This window comes from Balearica regulorum, chromosome 2 (assembly GCF_011004875.1).
Source record: "Balearica regulorum gibbericeps isolate bBalReg1 chromosome 2, bBalReg1.pri, whole genome shotgun sequence".
Classification (NCBI taxonomy): domain Eukaryota; kingdom Metazoa; phylum Chordata; class Aves; order Gruiformes; family Gruidae; genus Balearica; species Balearica regulorum.
This window is the reverse complement of record NC_046185.1, coordinates 55,576,733-55,595,979: the sequence shown is the minus strand read 5'-3', so window position 1 is coordinate 55,595,979 and position 19,247 is coordinate 55,576,733. Positions and strand designations below refer to the sequence as shown.

The following is a 19,247-nucleotide window of genomic DNA, read 5'->3' as shown; positions in this document are numbered from 1 at the left end:
GGCCCTCAAAGCTGATGAAAAATTAAGCTCATTAAAATGTCTGAGTATGCTCCATGTACTCCTCTTTGCAAGGTACTGTTGGACCAAGGATTTTGCAGTAATTTGTATTTGAATGTCCTGTTTTCTGAGTTAGTTTTCCACATCGTGCCTACATTACACCCAGTAGAATTTTCTCTCATCTTTGATAAAGGCTTTGCGGCCCCAAAATGTCCAGGAGTTTTGCAATCATTTTATAACTTATAACTTATAATCTCCCCTGTTCCTCATTTAACTGCTCTCTTGAAGTATCATGTCTCAGCTTATATCCTTCCAAATTTGGATGAATGAACAACACTGAACATCAGAGACAGGCAAACACTGTAATGCTTTTATGAATATTCATCTGTATTTTGAAAGGAACTCTGCATTTCCTTGGTTTTAATTTTCACGCCATAAATTTTCTGACAAGTAATATCTGTACAGAAATATTTGCCAAAACAGCATATACTATTATAATAGTATCAAGTAGTACTAGAATGTTAAAATTCAAATGAATAATTGATATTCACATCAAAAAACTGAATCAAAGAATTATCCAATTGAGGCAAGAAGACATGCCATGTGATCTCTGTGTTAAATTGGATCAGACTGAATTTCTTCTTTGAAAACCTGCAATAAACTGCCTGTGAATGGGTCTAAACTTGAGTTTCACTCACTGTAAATCATTCTGAATGACAAACAGACTTGCAAAAACATGTTTATAGACAATTTTCAAATGGAAAAAGAGGCAAACGCATTAAAAAAAGTATTTACCCTGAAATATTCTCCCAGCTGAGCTCTTAGATAAGTTACTGTCAGGCAATCCAGAATGGTGCTTTCCCTTTGCATTCTCTCTCTCTTAAATCCTGCCAATTCGAGGAGCAAAAGATTGTGCTTTGACCCTGGCATGTCAATCTTTTGCTTATTCGTGCAGAAGACTACCTTGAAGTCAATGGGCTTTCCTTATTTAAAGTACTCTTTCAATCCCTGGCCAAAGTGTGCCCATATAGGGAGTTAAATTATCCACAAGTATTCTTGCTTCGCCCACTGACCTATATTGCTATGACCATTACCCAAGGTGATGCCTTATTAGTATTTTCGCTCCAGTAAATGAGCATTCCCAGGGCTAAAATACCCTTTATCAAAACATTACAAGGAATCAGCAGTATGTACTAGAGTAGTCACCAGTAAGAAAACACCAATCTTTTTCTACAGAAGGTAATTTTACAAAATATTCTCAGTCAGTGGGACAAAAGGACGATTCCCAGGTGAGCCAGTGCTGCTTCATTCCTCTCCTGGGAGAGAAGGCGATAGCCTAGTACAAAAGGGGGGCAAAGGAAAGGTCCCATAGCCCTGGGGTTTGTCTAGCTGGTTTCTCCAATTAGAGGAACAGAAGAGAAAAAAGAGTATGATCTGCAGGTCTTTGAGCCGCTTGGTCATGCAGGTTGGGCCATCAATATGCAGTTATTGGCAGTATTCAATGAGGTAGGTTCATGAAAGGATGCAGTAATGAAAGAGGGGTGCACTGCTGGAGGTCCTGGGGAGCATCCGTCCATCTGCCAGCTGCAATGGGAGGGCTGGAGTGGAGCCAGCTCATGCTCGGTCACCTTGAGGCATGCACAATATGGAAGAGTCCTCCTGGAGAAAAGGAGGAGACGGAAGCACCACTCCAGACCTGTTAGTGAGACCAGGGAAGAGATGCCGGGCTGCTCTGGGCGATTGGGCAAGCCACGTGCTTCCTGTGGTCGGCAGGGCTGCCAAAGCGGGTGTAGCGGATGGGAAGCATAGTGAGGGCTGCAGGAAAGGTGAATCTGAAGGAGGTCAAAATGCCAGCAGGCGTGGGAAGAGGTGAGATGAGTCACAGGCAAAGATACTACGTGTGCAAGGAGCTGTTCAGAGTAAGGGGAAATAATCCATCTGACAGCAAGCAGTTTAAAGACCTGTTTGGATCATGTTTTTAAAGAAAGCCAACCAAGAAAAAATCCCATGTTGTAGCACAGGAATAATACTTTGTGGTACACCACCTGGCATGGCTGGATGCAGCACAAGCCAAGAGCTATCCTGCAGTAGGAGACAGGCTGGCTGATAGACCTGGAACTCCAAGAAAGGAAGGTGAAACCTGGGTCTGTTGGATCAGCTTTCCTATGTCTTTTTCCCAACATGATCCCTAAGTGAACTAAGGAAATTTGGTATCCTTTGGCTCACCCCATATACTTTTAGGGGCTGTGTGCCATGCATAATTGTAGGAATACCGTTATATTAATTGGCTTTTATTGCATTATCCATGCCTTACATGAAATAGTAGCCTTCTGTTGAAATTCGGATGCAGTGCTCCTGTCCCCCTTGCCTTTGTTTCTACCCATGAGCTGTATGATATAAAAATTGTTCATGAATCAGTGTCATAACACTTAAAAAATCTGGTTTTGATGTCACTGCTCTTGCTTTTTCTGTTTTCTAATATTTGAGGTAAGAGGAGAGCAGACAATTAGCAATACAAACAAAACCACCAACAAAATCCTACTCTGAAAACATGTAGTACCCTATTATTTGGAGAGAGACCTTTGAAAAACCAGTCTTTGCTTGCTGCATCTTTACATGTGTAGAATCGTGAACACCCCTGTTACTCCCAAACGAGGTAATCCAAGAGACTGGTGGCAGTTCACTGCAGCTTTTTAACACAATCCACTTGCAAGTATTCGATGCAGACAGATGTTATTGGGCAGCGTGTTCTGGGAATTATTTCATCTTCCTACACAAAGGCAAAGCCATTTATCAGCTCAGATCCATTCATTATCCTTTTCTATAAGACAATACCTTTCTACCTAGATATTGCCTTCCAAAGCCCTGGCCATATTGCATGAAACAATAAACACTGGAGCTATCACTGAAAAGCATCTTTCCTGGCTTTGCCAGCAAAGCTTTTCTTCTGGGGAAATGTGTGCAGACAGGATGCTCCTCCTTTTCCTTCCCAGTGACCTCTAAGCCAACAGCTGTCTGAGGACAAGGGGCCTCTCTGACTGTTGTGATTGCTTTTCAGCTGGGCTTTATAGGCCGTGATTAGTCCATCTATGGGCAAGTAGGATATTTCATAGGCTTTTGCCATCCATGCAAATTCTGGATTATTTCCTCCTCTGCACAAATATTATTGCAGTTTAAAAAAAAGAACAAACAACCACCCAGAAAAACAAAACCCCTTCTTCCTAATTTGTTTACTCATTGACTTTCATATAATACAGGAACTGGCAACGCGGTCCCTGAGCTAGCTCTTCCAGTATCAGCACATCAGTATTCAGGAGTCCAACTGCTGCTGTTTGCAAATCTGTGTAGATGAATGCAGTCCAAAACGTACAAGTTGGACCTAAACATTAAACTCTATTTACTGTAGAATTAAAGGTAAGTCTTCAACAAACAAAAAATGAAAAATGTGGATCTGCAAATATGAGCAAATATAAACTTCTGATTTTAATATACTGGGAAAAAGGATTTTCATACAGTTTCTGTCTCTGAAATTCCCCTGTTTAACATACATTTCCTCTCCACAGATGTGTCTGGACTTTAAAAAGTAGATTTTGGAAGCTAGGTCTTAAGTTGTAGCATGAACTGTTGCTGACTTGAGTCATTGTCGATAAAAGTTGTGGCCAAAATTCAACAGTGTTGATGCAGAAGATTAAGCAACTAAACTGATGACTCTTCCCCCTGCCTGGCAAGGCATCTTAGCACATGCTGGACTTCACACATGTGGGTACACACACCAGTGCCCAAAAAGGTACTTCTGATCCTGCTGTGAAGAGCGCTCTGCAATGGCTTGTGACATGAAGGCCTTCAATAAAGCATTATTTTTTTGGACTTGCTAACTACACCTCTGTCAGATCAATATTACTTTTTTTTACACGTGGTAAGCTTTCTTCACTTTGGGTGTACTTGGCTATATAGGTTGATTTTAAATGCCCTTGTGATTGAGCCCAGTGTAATACACTGGTGCACAAATGACAGAGGAAAGCCATCGGTGATGTTTGTGCTACTGAAGCACTCCCTTGATCTGGATAGAGGAATTTTAAAAAGACATACTCTGTATTAGCGTTAAAAATATCTTGACACCTGGAAGATTTGGAGGCCAGCCCAGGGTAAGAGTGGGACCTCCAGGCACTTGAACTTCACACTGATGGAACTTGAGGAGCATCTTGACAGTGATGGAAATGAACCCTAGACTGAAAGCTGAAGTGGAGAGGAGCAGTGAAATTAATGCGACGGCTATCCAAAGTACAGAGCATCGCTGAAGCCAGCTGTGTCACAACCCAGATTGCTTGTGGAGGGAACGCCAGCCTCTGAACAGGAAACCACCACCAGTGCCACTTCCACTCTGGCAGATAGATGCTTGGGGAAGAAACATGCATCCATGGAAACATGCATCCCTGGAAATATCCTCTGTGTTTGAAAGCTGTCCTGTCTCCCCAAAATGCACTTCATAGGGCGTGGTGCTATCTGAAGCATGTAGAAATTCATGTGCAAGGAACCAACAAAAGCATAGATAAACTGGTAAGTGGAGTGCCAGGAGGAGCTGGACACCTGCATAGTTTCATATTTAGCAGGGGAAAAGAAAGAGTAAATATTGATTGTCAGTGTGGGATTTTGATGATAATATGAGTCTTTCTGTGGGTAGCCACTGCATTGCTTGACACAGGAAATGAAATCAGTCTGATCCCTGATTGATAGGAAGCATGGATCTGACTGACCAGCCTGTTAGATGCCTGTAACACTCTCCAGACACAACCCTACCAAGCAGGTTCTGCCCCAGATACCACACTGCAACTGCCAGGCTGCTCCTCTGGACATGGTGTACACCTGGATCATTGCCTTTCGGCACCCTGCAAATTAATTCTTTCTTGCCCTGGATAGAAGGAAACGGTTTAGTTGCCCAAGAGCAATTCACAAGTGTAACAACGATTGTTAGTGTGTGTCAGTTTGTCCTCAGATCACCCCAGTTTCCCTGGCTGGATGCAACCTTTTGAGGGTGCCAGATGTATCAGCGGGCAGGTGGGGGGGTCTTTCTTTCTACTGCTTCTCTGAGTAGTGACTCTGGTCTAAATGTTTCTCTGCAAAGATGACGCATCTCATCTGTCTTTGTTCCTTTGTGCCACGAACATAGAGAAAAGCTAGAGAAGATTGGCCAGGCATGTGTCAGACTTACTTGTGAAGGTGATAAAATTGAGAAACAGTCAGAGAAAACGGTAAACTACTAATTAAGTATGACTCCAAATAACCTTGTATGACCTACAGGCTCAGCCTAGGTTGTTATGAAATTTTAGCATCCAGTCAGAAAGAATGGATGGATGCTTGGCTTTCTATAGATAGTAACTGCTACTTCAGGTGCCTTTGGCTATAGTCTGGCCTGACATTAGGAGGTCTAACTTTACAGATTTGGCTGTGTTTTACATTTGTTTGGGTCAAGTCTGAATTTAGTCTTAAATGAAAAAAAAAAAAAAAAGAGGCAGAAACAGGACAATTATTTAGGAAACTGAAAAAGCCAAGGGAGCTCTTGGACGCTATGCTTCTCTTCCCCATCTTACTGCATGCAAATAACAGCTTTCCTTACAATTTCCGACAGAAAGTATTTGGAGCACTCATTTTGACTTCCTGATTTGAGTGTGTGCTTGACTCTGTGCAAGTGGCTACAGTTACCAAAAGCGCTGAAACATAATGCTGTGCCTCAACATGAATATTCAAGTTCTTTCAGGAGGACACCGCTAAGATCATTACAATTGCTAATTATAAAAGTGGTAGCCAAAACTCCCGCTTCCTTCTATTATTCTTACATCCTGCAGATGTCCTTATTTAGCCAGTTAATCATCAGATTCTCTTGGGAATCATCTGGTCGTTCAGTTTTGTGTTTCTTTTTTTAAAAAGAAGTTGCTTTGAATTTTTAGTGTGGTGTTTCTCATTTTCTCAAATGTTATGTTTCATTTCTTAAATATTGTATGTGATGTTGCATTTCTTAAATACTGTGCTTGGCATGTGTGCATGCACTTAAAAGGTCCCTGAGACACATTTTTAGTTCCTGGGAAAATAGCACATATCCCTTCAGTCAAAGCAGACATTTCATTTTGCCTTCAATCATTATACCACCTGCTCACTCTCAGCTACAGCAGGTCTTTCAATAGCTCTGTCATGTGGTTTCTGTAAGTTTTGTTTAAATCTGAAAATATTGCTCCTGTGCGGTAGCACGTCTGAGAACCGTACCAAAGGCTGGGGTGTGCTTGTGGGCTGGTGCAATGCCCTTCTCCGCAACAGCGCCTTGTGAAACGATGTTTGGGGGAATGATAAGCAGATTGAATGGTTGGCCAGTGTCCCCTGCCTGTTCCAGCACTTTTGTTCTACCTGTCAGCTGCAGATATCTGAATGCCTCCTCATCTTTTCATATGCTCTAATTTTCCCACAGCTAATGAGCTAGCATGGGACTGCCGCACCATAATCTGCGAGGAAAAGGATGTGAAGGGAGGAAAGGTCACCTATTAGGAAACCATAACCCTGAGGCCTAGAAACACATAACCGTTGCGTTCCACTTACTGTCGCAAGAGGCTATATTTGTAAAGCATTTGTGCTATATTATGTTTGTAACGCACTGATGGAGTGGGATTCACTGCATGGCATATTCTGACACTGTGAAAACTCATATCCTTTGAAAAGACCACTAATGGAGAATGGGAATAGAGATAATTACAAGAGTTGGCAGAGCTAAACCATCAGATCACAATAGCAAATTTGGCCACAGAATTGATTAGCAGCATGAGAGACTCTTCTGTACCAGAACAAGTTCTATTTTTTCCTCCCCCTCTTTTTCCGATAAGCCAACAGAGCTCAGCTCCATGGTTGCAACAGAGTCCACAGATTATTCTCTGTGCCTAACTCATCTCTTCTGTGTTGGGTTTGTTGGGTTTTTTTTTTCAGTAAACAGCGCAAAAGTTGTGTGTTTATTCCTTCTGTGTGGGTTTATGTATCTGAAGACAAATTCTCTATTTCCCCCTTGCACATGCACAAACCTCTGTGCTGCATTACTACCAGGGATTTGAGTCCCAAACTGTGTGTGTAGGGGTGTAAAGCACAAATCTTATCATGTTCATGTTATTTGCTGATTTTCTCAGTCAAGTCTAAAACTACTGGTAGGTCACCTTCCTGAAGCACTGGAGCTCACTGCTCAGAAGCCGGCCCCAGAGACCCACTCCAGGCTCTTCAGAAGTGATAGCCAAAGCCATGGGAAGAGAGGATGCATGAAAATGGAAGAGGAATGTGAAAAGCAAGATTGGTGGGTAAAGTGGGTGATAAAAGGGATAGTAGGGGGGAGGGAAATAGGAGAGACAAGTAGCTCTAACGAACCTTGAAAAAAAAAATCTCACACTGTGGTGGGTTGACCCTGGCTGGGTGCCAGGTGCCCACCAGAGCCGCTCTATCACTCCCCTCATTCACTAGACAGAGGAGAAAAGGTGTAACGAAAAGCTTATGGGTCGAGATAAGGACAGGGAGAGATCACTCACTAATTATCATCACAAGCAAAACAGAGCAGAGCGATGAGAAATAAAGCCAAATCTTAAAACACCTCCCCCCACCCCTCCCATCTTCCCGGGCTCAACTTCACTCCCGGCTTCAACCTCCTCCCCCCTCAGCGGCACAGGGGGACGAGGAGTGGGGGTTACGGTCAGTTCATCACACGGTGTTTCTGCCGCTTCTTCATCCTCAGGGGGAGGACTCCTCTCATCGTTCCCTTGCTCCAATGTGGACTCTCTCCCACAGGCTACAGTCCTTCACGAACTACTCCAGCATGGGTCTCTCCCACGGGGTGCAGACCTTCAGGAGCAAACTGCTCCAGCGTGGGTCCCCCACGGGGTCACAAGTCCTGCCAGCAAACCTGCTCTGGTGTGGGCTCCTCTCTCCACGGGTCCACAGGTCCCAACAGGAGCTTGCTCCAGTGTGGGCTTCCCACAGGGTCACAGCCTCCTTCAGGTGTCTCCACCTGCTCTGGCATGGGGTCCTCCACGGGCTGCAGGTGGAATCTCTACACCCCCTCATCCTTCCTCCATGGGCTGCAGGGGGACAGCCTGCTTCACCATGGTCTTCACCACAGGCTGCAGGGGGATCTCTGCTCCGGCGCCTGGAGCATCTCCTGCCCCTCCTTCTCCACTGACCTTGGTGTCTGCAGATGTTCTTACATCTTCTCACTCCTCTCTCTGGCTGCAAAAAGCTCTCTCTAACTGGTTTTTTTTTTCCTTCTTAAATATGTTATCACAGAGGCGCTGATTGGCTTGGCCTTGGCCAGCGGCGGGTCCGTCTTGGAGCCGGCTGGCATTGGCTCTATCAGACACAGGGGAAGCTTCTAGCAGCTTCTCGCAGAAGCCATCCCTGTAGCCCCCCCTGTACAACCTTGCCATGCAAACCCAACACACACACAAAGTTAGTTTTAGGGAATGAAAATATGTCAGACTTCTTATTTATTCTCTTTTCTCTGGATGAGCACAGAAAAAAAAATGTATCTATATTGAATGGACGGCATTACTCTGGAATTCGCATTATCCAGCTGTTAGGATGTTGTTTCCTCATTGCACCCCTATGTCTGTGTGATTTATGATGCCACTTTAGAGGCCAGATACTGAAGTCCCAAAGGAGTTGGTGTTTCCCCTTGCTGCTGTCTTGCACTGCATCTCATCATCTGCATTGGTGTGAAACACTGCCCATGGGAGTCAGCAGCAGGCAACATCTGCTTTGCGCTGGAGTAGGTACCTGCATAAAGAAGCAGAAGTCAATGCCCTCAGTATCCTGCCCAAGGCCATCCAGCACACCCACCCAATCTCCAAAGCCCCACTTATGTGTCTGAATCTCAGGAGCAACCCTCCTCTGCCAGAGCCATGTGGTGCACCAAGTTGCCATGTTCCCATGTGAGCAGATGGTCTGCAGGACCAGAGTGAGCTGCGGTGCAAAGTTCCCCTGTGGGGAGTCAAAGTCTTTTGATCCACAGTTGCTTATTTTCATGAGTACTGAGGGTTGAAAACATACAAATGGGCAAGCAATGGACATTTATGATGCCACATGATCTCCAGCCTGCTGGTTGGTATATCAGCAGATACTTGAGCTGCCTGCAGTTTTGCTGCTTGGTGCATGAGGCTTGGCAGCTATCCAGCATCCATCCCTCCTGCTGGACTGCATCCTCCCACATTGACCATCCTACGCATCTCTTTTAACCTTGCTTTTGTGCAGCACGTCACATCTGTGCTGTGTAAAATCAAATCCTTAAATAGCTTTCTTAATCATGGTTGAATCCATTAGCCCAGATTCTTCTCTTGGTTACTTGAGGCAAATCCAAATGTTCTCCCAGGTATAGCTGAGGGGAAAACTTTGTTGATGATGTTTTTGAACATCTGCCTTTGATATAAACACTGGCCTTGGAACAATTCTTCCCTGCTTTGTGAACTTATTTTTCCCCATTTGGAAATACTGAATAAACTGAACAACTTGGCGGCACATTAAAGCTTGTTTGAAACCACACACAAAAGATTTTGTGCAGCTCAAATGTCAGAGAAATGTGTTCACATGTGATTGAACATAATAGTCCAAGATTAGAAAATCTAGCAAGAAGCAGGGGCGATTAAGAGCATGCTCTTGCGAAAACCTTCATAAATTTGTATGACAGTCAATGCAATGAGGTACCCAGATGAGACTAGTTTGCTGAATCATATCACTCTACCACAAAATAAGCAGTGTGAAAAGGAAGATTTTACTCATTTCACTTCCACTGTTATCCTGCATCTAGGCATGAATATAAATTTTTAAAGCCTTGCAGTATTAAAGCTATATATTTGTGTCAGCAAATTGTACGTAATCTGTTTTGTAAATATTAGGAGCTCTAAACCCTTGGGCCAAATACTGTGATGAGATGCACACATACGCCTCTGATAGTCTTCACTTGAAGTTATGCATGAAACAACAGAAAGCATAATTCAACTGAGCCAAATCCATCTCTTTTAGTAGCATTAAACATTGGAAAAATAAGTTGGGCTAAATTCTGATCTCAGATGCATTATTATAATTGAGATAATAACACAATCAGCTAAGTTACTGTCATTTAAAAATATGCTAGCAAAAAGAGCAAAATTATAGCTGTTTGTTGTAGAGTTGAATAGAAAGATTCTCCTTCCTGATGAGATGCTGGGTCTTGAAAGAAAACATTCTACCTATGTTAAGAGTTTTATGCATTTAGACAGAATAGAACTGCAAAGCAGTAAGTCATCAAACAGATCTCATAAACTATTTTTTCGTGTTCACTCCACCAGAAGGATTGTCATGGTTTAGCCCCAGCTGGCAACTAAGCACCACATGGCCACTTGCTCACTCCTCCCACCCCTGGTGGGATGGAGAGGAGAATTGGAAGAAAAAGGTAAAACTCGTGGGTTGGGATAAGGACAGTTTAATGGGTCAGCAAAGGAAGAGGACAATAACAAAAGCAATACTAATAAAAGAATACACAAAGCAGGTCATACACAATACAATTTGCTCACCACCTGGAACCCAAAGCCCAGCCCCCGAGAAGTGATCCCTCCTCCCTGGCTAGCTCCCCACTTTAGGTACTGAGCATGATGTCACACGGTATGGAATATCCCTCTGGCTAGTTTGGGTCAGCTGTCCTGGCTGTGTCCCCTCCCAGCTTCTTGTGAAAATTAACTCTATCCCAGTCAAAAACAAGGACAAGAATGAATCTGTGAGATCAGCTACATTTGTGTGTGACTCAGTGTTGTTATGCCTTGCTAGTGAGATTAATGAATGAGATTAGAACTTTCATCCACCATATCCTGAATAAACTAAAATGCTATATTCTTCATCTGAAAACTTATGTTTCAGTGCTGGCCTCCATCACTCTGTAATGGAGCTCGCTGTTCTAATAGAGACACATCTCTATTCTCATGAAATTAAAAAAAACATGTTTCTCTATAATTTTAGAACCATCCCATAGTTTTGTAATTCTCTAAGTCTCTGGAAAGGTACCAGTTCCAGAAAAAGAATGAGAGAGCTCAAAATGAAATCCGTCAAACAAGCCATCCTGCATACTTGCCCTCTGCTCCACACTGTAACAGAGCCTTCTAATTCCTGTTTCTTGAAGCAATAAAATGAACTATGTAGTTCTATCTTAGGATGGCCCTGAACTGAACAATTTGAACTTTGGCACAGATCTCTAGGTGGAATTATTTAGATTTTTAAAATGTTCATTTTCAGAACAGAGGAATGTTTCCTTCTTTATATTTTCTTTTTTTTTTTTTTTGTTTGCAAAACTAGTATGTGGATCTAGAACTGAATTTTTAAAACTGTGGTCAGGAGCTGTCTGATCTAGGGCTGGGGAATGGGTTCATCTCCTTTTATCTCTGTGATTTATAGTGTTTTCTTGCAAGGACAATAAAGTGTTATTACAATTCAATGTGTGTTACTACTGTCTAAGGAAAGGGCAACCTATTAGGAAAAAGGCACAAAACCCAATGTAATTTGAAAATAACACGGCATAACTGATATTTCTTTAGAACAGGCTTATATGGAAGGGAACCAGAGGTTAATTGTGCAAAATAATATTACTGCACATCCAAATGCCATTTCTAAATGTTATAGTACATTAAAGTATACTGCAGTGAATTAATAGTCCTAACAGTGGTGATAAGCATGAGTGGACTTGAGGAGGTATCCTGCAGCTGCTTTCTGTCAAATATAAGTAATATTAAGGAAGCAAGCGTACGATCACTTTTGATCAGAGTTAATGAGACATTAACAGTGAATAAAGCAACTTTAACCCAAAAGTTCCCTATTATCTTTTAGCAAAATTTTACTAAAGCCTTTTTCTGTAGTGACAGAGATGGAATGACCTTGCAGAGGAATTTGGCAAGCCTCTATAATGTATGGGTTGCTTCCCCATTTAAGATGTCACTAATAGGGCTACCTCATGCCAAGCAAATTTCCCTCCAGCCTCCCTTGATGCAACCTGATGATCCTTCCACACTTTGACATCACTGTCAACAGTGGATATTGGTGTCACGTTCCCAGGACATCTGGATCAGCAAAAGTCAAGTCAGTGCAACTGAGGCTGAACAAATAATTCTTGCCAATGGCCACGTTGAACCAGTGGCTTTCAGCTGCTGAGGTGTTACGAGGAACAGCGTAGGAAATGGTGCCTGCGTGTCTGTCCTGAGAGCCTATAGCTTTCAGTGTCACCTGGTTCACAGCAGTAGAGGTCATCTTTAAAGGAAGTTACTCAGTGCTGTGGAAGGGTAAGTAAGTGGACTTTTATGAGAATTTTTGTAAGGTAACCAGAAGACTCAAACACCTTTTAGCTATTTCTTTTCAGAAAGTGGGGAGCATGTGCTCTGCTTTTGAAAAGTCGTCCCTGGAAAGGCTCCAGAAATGTATTGGAAATTCTATTGCTCCACAGCCTCTCCATGGCCCCAACGCTCATTGCTGCTTGAGGGAAGGACAGAGGCAAAGGGTTCTTAATGGATTGTGCAGTGTTTCAGGATGCGCGAGGTTGTATTTATAAACCACATCTGCAGAAACCCAGATTACAGGACTGCCTGCCAGTGTTCCAGGTAACTGCACTGCTCAGTCTCTGTAAGAGAGAGATGCATTTCACTCTGCTGCTCGGTGCAGTTCGGAGCTACGTTCTCCTAAATTTGGGTGAAGATTCCAGAGGTACTGAATAGAAGTAGCATAGAACTATCAACTGCAAGAATACCGCACTCTGCCAAAAGAAAAACTTCTCTGAAAATTGTCACGCAAGTTACCATTGAATGAGTGCAGGGAGAAACTTAAATTTCTCTGAATTTCACTTGCATCTATTTTAAGGAAACTTCTCTGAAGTAATGAGGCACAACAATTTCCTTAGACTTTCATGTATGTACTGCTCTATTATTGCCTTAAGCAAAAAGGTACAGCATAAATAACTGCATTACAATGCAATGCACACTCTAGAGCATTGTAATCGTAGACATAATTGTAACAGCAGGTCTATGTTGGCCAGCTAAATAGACATCTGTAATTCAGACCATGCAGAATGGAGTGTGGTTTGTACCTCTCAGTATCATAAATCTAAGGTGGGAATTTTACTCTTAGCGGGCTACATTGCAACTTTCTTCACTGTGCTGTATTGCCATCAACTAACTGCAAGGATAAGCTCCTACATCAGTTCAGTGCTAATAGGACTCCCTGGGTATCATCACCCAAGTGTCTCTGGCCAATTAAAGTTTTTAACTTAGTCAATCCAGTATAAATATTCTTTAATACCAATTAACACAATCCATTCATCATTATGAGAGTTTTACGATTGTGCCAGCTTTTGCAGACCTTGGAATACACACAGTACAGAAAAAACCCCACAGCCTGAATGAAACATCATCTTGTTATTGAAATAGCATCCCGGTATTTTTACATGTAATATGATATCAGAGAATGAATGAATGCTCCAGGATAGATGTTCAATTAAATCTCTTGTTTTCATTCCTGAAAGACCACCGCTGTACATTTTAGATTGTTCTGCTGTACTATGTTATTAGGAGTAAAATATATTATCAAGGTTTTTTTAAAGAAGGTAGCTCTTCCCTTTAAGCAAGTAGTACTGGGAGGGTTTGAGGGTATTTTTTCAACCCCAGTTATATTACTTCCCCCAAACAAGATTGTAATTACAGTGTAAAGGAGAAAAAACAGATTTATGGTTTGACGACAGTGAAGGCAATAATCCTAACAAATAGAGGACAGAGCCTAATAAAAAACAGTTATGATTTTTGCCTTGTCCCTGACTATGTAATTTCCTTGTTCTATCTGTGGGAGGACGCACATTGCCTGAGCTACTCCTGAGGCTCTCCAAAGTCATCTTTCACTCTTACATTTCAGCAGCAAGCACTTACAGCAAACTTTCATTCCATCTAACAGCTGCGTATTACCTAAGAAACCTCAGCTGCAGGATTGTTCAGTGTGATTCTTGGAACATAAAAATGATTGTTTTTCATTGAAATGTTCTGGTCCAATTTGACCCACTGAGACCAGGAAATAGCGAGTGCCTGAAATAAAGCATTTTCAGATGACAGGAGAAAAGGACTGGGAATTAGGAGACTGAGGGTATTAATTCTTGCTCTGCCACTGGCAGCCTACGTGACCTTGGCCAAACTGCTTGCTTTCTCACATTTCCTTTCCCCTGTTCTCTCCACTTCAATTGCAAGCTTTCTGTGTGTGTTTGCACGGACGGTAGCGCAGTACGATTCCATCTAAGAAAGGGCACACTTACAAAACCAGGCAGGCTTTCTCTCTCTCATTAACTCTGGCAGTCTCACGTTGTTGTGGTTTTTTTAGGAATGATGATTTGGAACATCAGCTGCTGAAAAACGTATATTTTTGTTTTGGGAGAAAGTAATTTTCTGGGTTTTGAGCCCGCTCCCTCCTTCCTGCTAAGCCATGGCTTACAGGGAGATGCGTGTGGCCAGGGATGCTCGTAGCCCCTGGGCAGGCAGCTGGGAAGGGCTGCTGGAAGCTGCTGGTGCCCACTCCTCCCTGGGCTGCCTCCCTGTCCTGGACCCACTTCACCACGACTGAGAGGGCAGTCCCTTCACATAGCTTCAGGAAAACACTGCTTATTTGGCTCAGACATAATTCAAACATGGATTTGGTAGAAGAATTACAAGGAAGGTGGAAAATAGAAAAGATGCAAAGGCCCCCTCACACCTAGATTACGCTGGGACTTGTATCTGGATAGGTTTTTAGCCTGCTGCAGTCACTACCACATTTTGTGAACTCAGGTAATTTTCTTCCATCACCAGATTGATTGAGACGATGTGAATTTTTCCACCTTTCCCAGGAACCTGGCTGGGTCACTAGAAGGAGTAAGTTCAGACTGGCCCATTTCAGCAGGCGACAGAAAGCCACTTCAGACACTTATCTGATGAGGAATCTGATACCTGGCTTGATAAAGCCAAATCAGATGAGAGCGCAGCGGAAAGCAGAGCTCCTACTATGTCACTGGAAGGAAACAATCTCCTTTTTCTAGGCCTATAGTCCTTGAATGATTGAACATTAGGCTGGGGAGTAGCTGCAGAAAGGAGCAAGGGAGGAGATCTCCATAGGAGAGGGACATGATAGGGAGTGGGGTGGCCAGGAAGGAGAAAACAGCCTTCCAGCAGGTGAAAACAATTAGGGAAGAGACTGTGACCTATCCTTCAGAAGTTATTAACAGTAGTTCCCAGATGATTTTTATTAATAAAATTGTGGCCTAATTATGCCACCTTACTTGAATTTTGTTTTACTTTCTATGCTTCTGGGACAAAAAGCAAAATATATTCAGCAGAGATGAAAAGATGATCCTGGAGACAAAGAATCCCTGACATTTTTAAAGGCATATTAACGAATATACTAGTAACTTTCTTCATGGAAAAGCACACAAAATAATGAAAACAAGGAGATGGGGGCTAGAAAAAGAGAAGAAATGGACCAAAAGGAAGAGCAGAGCAATGTGGAAGAAATGAAGGACACAGTGTAGCTTCTTAACTTGTAAGGGAAAAACATTATTGTCAAATACCATGCATAACATGTACGAACAATGAATACTTGCTAAATCCTGTACAGAAGCGTGAAGGGTATAGAAATGTCTGCCAGTGTATCCTTTCCTAAAAAGATCGATCCATCCAGGGCGAAATTATGCAGGCAGCCTCACAAAAGCATACTCTGCAGAGGCTGGTTGTCTCCCCTCCTGTCCTCTGGTGTTACTAGAAGAAGAAACCGGGGGAAAAAAGCATCTTTTTTCATAGAATTGTAGAATGGTTTGGGTTGGAAGGGACCTCAAAGATCATCTAGTTCCACCCCTCCCGCTATGGGCAGGGACACCCTCCAGTAGACCACGTTGCCCAAAGCCCCATCCAACCTGGCCTTGAACACTTCCAGGGAAGGGGCATCCACAGCTTCTCTGGGCAACCTGTTCCAGTTCCTCACCACCCTCACAGTACAGAATTTCTTCCTAATATCTAATCTAAATCTGCCCTCTTTCAGTCTAAGGCTATTACCCCTTGTCCTGTCACTACACTCCCTGATAAACAGTCCCTCTCCAGCTTTCCTGTAGGCCCCTTCAGGTACTGGAAGGCTGCTATAAAGCCTCCCTGGAGCCTTCTCTTCTCCAGGCTGAACAACCCCAACTCTCTCAGCCTGTCCTCACAGGAGAGGTGCTCCAGCCCTCTGAGCAGCTTCGTGTCCCTCCTCTGGACTCGCTCCAACAGCTCCATGTCTCTCCTGTACTGGGGCCCCCAGAGCTGGACGCAGTACTCCAGGTGGGGTCTCGCAAGGGCTGAGTAGAGGGTCACCTCCCTTGACCTGCTGGTCACGCCTCTTTTGATGCAGCCCAGGACACGGTTGGCTTTCTGGGCTGCAAGTGCACGTTGCCGGTCCATGTTGTCCATCCACCAACACTCCCAAGTCCCTCTCCTCAGGAAGGACTGTTCTAAGCAATGCAGAATATAGACCTTAATTTATAAAGACTTGTTCTGAATAGTCATACTGTAACCTCGATGGACTCTTCGAGGTTGAGAAAGTTCAAAAACATTGCAGGTTGAATATATCTTTTTCTTTTCTTTTTTTTTTTTAAATTTTATTTATTTACAGTTTTCAGCTTGCTTTTAAAAAGCCTTGTGTCACTATGGTTATAACTGTGATGGTCAAAGGACATGGGCAAGCTAAAATTTGCAGGTCTTTGCTGGAAAAACCTAATACAGTGGGAAAAGGAGATAATCTTCCTGGCGTACAAGCTCTTCCTGTCCACTTTTTCCAACTGTGCTGATTGGTCTAATAAAAGATGCTACTCCCACCCTCAAACCTTATCTCTCCTGTGAAAAGATTGTAATGCATTTACCTCTCTTAAGTCCTCATAATACTATGGGTTTTTAATGCTGGAACAATCCTGAACAATGTGCCTGTGTATTTGATGGTCTAGATTTGAAGCACTAAAGGCAATTTGTGACATAACTTACACAGCTTTTTTTTTTTTTTTTTTGGTCCCAACTGCATAGCTTAACTCACATAATCAGAAGTGGATTTACAGAAGCCATTGCAGCTTTAATAGTTGAAGAAGCATTAGCAATTTAGGAAAAGGTAGTAGATAAAAAGACTGGAAATTTTAGAAAATGCTAATCCTTTTCCTTACTGAAACACACTTGCCTTGCCTGAGGTGTCATTCCTAGGGAAAAAAAAAAAAAAAAAAAAGAAAAAACAAGCTGCATTAAGATTTAACTGCAGGCTTGAATCTAATTTTGTTTTATAACATTTGTACACAGGAAATGTATGTGAATAACTAGTCCTTCCTGCAAAAGGTATCATCAGAGCCTTGTCTGACATGTTTGTAATAGCTAATGCAAAGACTGGGGAATGTGATGGGGAATGCAATGTCCCAGCAGTGGTAAACTGTGTTAAAATCCAGTATAAAATAAATTATTGCTAGGTATAGTATTTGAGCAGACCAGCTTAAAGCATATTCATTTGCTGCTGGTGCAAGAACAGCTCCTCTGTTCAAACACCAGCAGAAAGCGAACACAAAGGAGGCATTCTGTTCAGCTGTAGTTACAAATTATTTACATTTGGAGTGAAATCACATCCTGTTTTGTCTTTATGAGAGTATTAAGCATGTTTTTGATACTGGATAAGTATCAAACAATATTAAGGACCTAACAATACATCCTGGGTACCTATCGCTGCAGTAGACAAGCACTTTGGCAGATATGGATAACGGAGACAGAGACATTACAGATTCAGCTGTCATTTTGTTGTATCAGCTTACCTTTTAAACCTGTCTGGAAGAGAAAAGGAATAAGCTGCTGTTTGACATGCATGCAAGAAAATTTGTTCTGCTGCTTATATGCATGTAAGATTGAATGATTTCTTTTGGGTTTATTATTAGCATAGTCAGAAACATTGCACTCCATCATTTTGGTATAGTAATCGTTGTTGTTGTAATAGGGACAAAATAGACAGCAGGATAAACCCTTTGTTCCCCTACATTGGGACAAAGCCAAAATAATCATGTTCATAACAGATTTACTCTGGAGTTTACATCAGGGTAAATGAAATCAGAAAACATTGCAAACTTATATGTATTATGGACAGTAATGGGTACCAAGTGTAGAAAATGCAGCGTTACCACTTGAACTCAGTTTTACCTTTCACAGCATTATTGGGCTGCTTTTTTGCTCATGTCAGCTGCTCAGAAGGCTAACATCTAGTAGAAAAAACAAAGTGAATTTTATGTAACCAATATCTTTTAAGTCCTTGGATTTCCAGATTGCGTGCTTTATCCAATGTGATTTCTTACGAGATCCAAAATCCACCACCTTTTAAATTGACAATATTATAGCTGAAGCAAAAGTTAAATAGAACTCCTAGGACTGGATTAGCATTTTTTCTGGCAAAGAGGTAAAATTATATTAACAAATTTTGCCAAGGACTCTGCTATGTGTACTTAGGGAGCAGGCAGTCTGAGAAGCAGTCGGTACCTCCAGAGTAGTTCGTCGTCGGCTGGGTGGTTCTAAATGTACCAGCTTGTTTAAATAGCAAATGATTTTAAATATGAAAGGAGGCTTCTTCCAAGAATTGTTATATTGAGCATCACAAAATTGCTGTGGGTTTTTTCTTTCTTTTTTTTTTTTTTCCCATAGAGCTAACCTCCATCTGTTTCTGAAAGAGCTCAGCATTCATAAAGTAACAAATTATATTTCAGAGCATAGCTCTTTATCACTCACCAGTTAATGGGGCTAAGAAAAGATTTCAGAAGATTCTTCCGACTGCAGTGCAGAGAAAACAAAAGGAGCCGCCTGGAGATGTAGTAAAGGCATAGTTATTTGGTTACAACGCAACCTCTTGCAATCAGAAAGCAACAAAAGGACACGTGGCATTTAGATCTCTACAGAAAATGCTGGCATTAAGCTGGTCATATTTCAATGGAGTTCTCAAGTCTAAAACGCTATTAGGCAAGCAACAGACTGGAAGGAATATAAAGAGAGAAAGCACTGAAAAATGCAAGAGACCAGTAGCAAAGACAACATATTCTAGAGAAGACACAATTTTCAATTCCTCTTTCTTAAAGCTGGTGAGTACAAGGAAGCGGTGATCGAGTGATCATTCAGTACATTGTCAGTGGAGATATTTCAGGGACTTGGGATTCTTCTGCCTTCTGAGACTGCCCAGGTCAC

The 19,247-nt window shown here is 42.3% G+C and overlaps 1 long non-coding RNA gene across 1 annotated transcript; it reads right to left on the bottom strand.

Moving 5' to 3' along the window:
- Positions 1 to 8,465: 8,465 nt before the first annotated feature.
- On the bottom strand, positions 8,466 to 18,850 carry LOC142600732 (uncharacterized). Its single transcript, XR_012834292.1, has 2 exons — positions 18,798 to 18,850; positions 8,466 to 8,787 (listed from the first exon to the last, which is right to left on the bottom strand). It is a non-coding gene; the product is annotated as an uncharacterized LOC142600732 (long non-coding RNA).
- Positions 18,851 to 19,247: the final 397 nt, after the last annotated feature.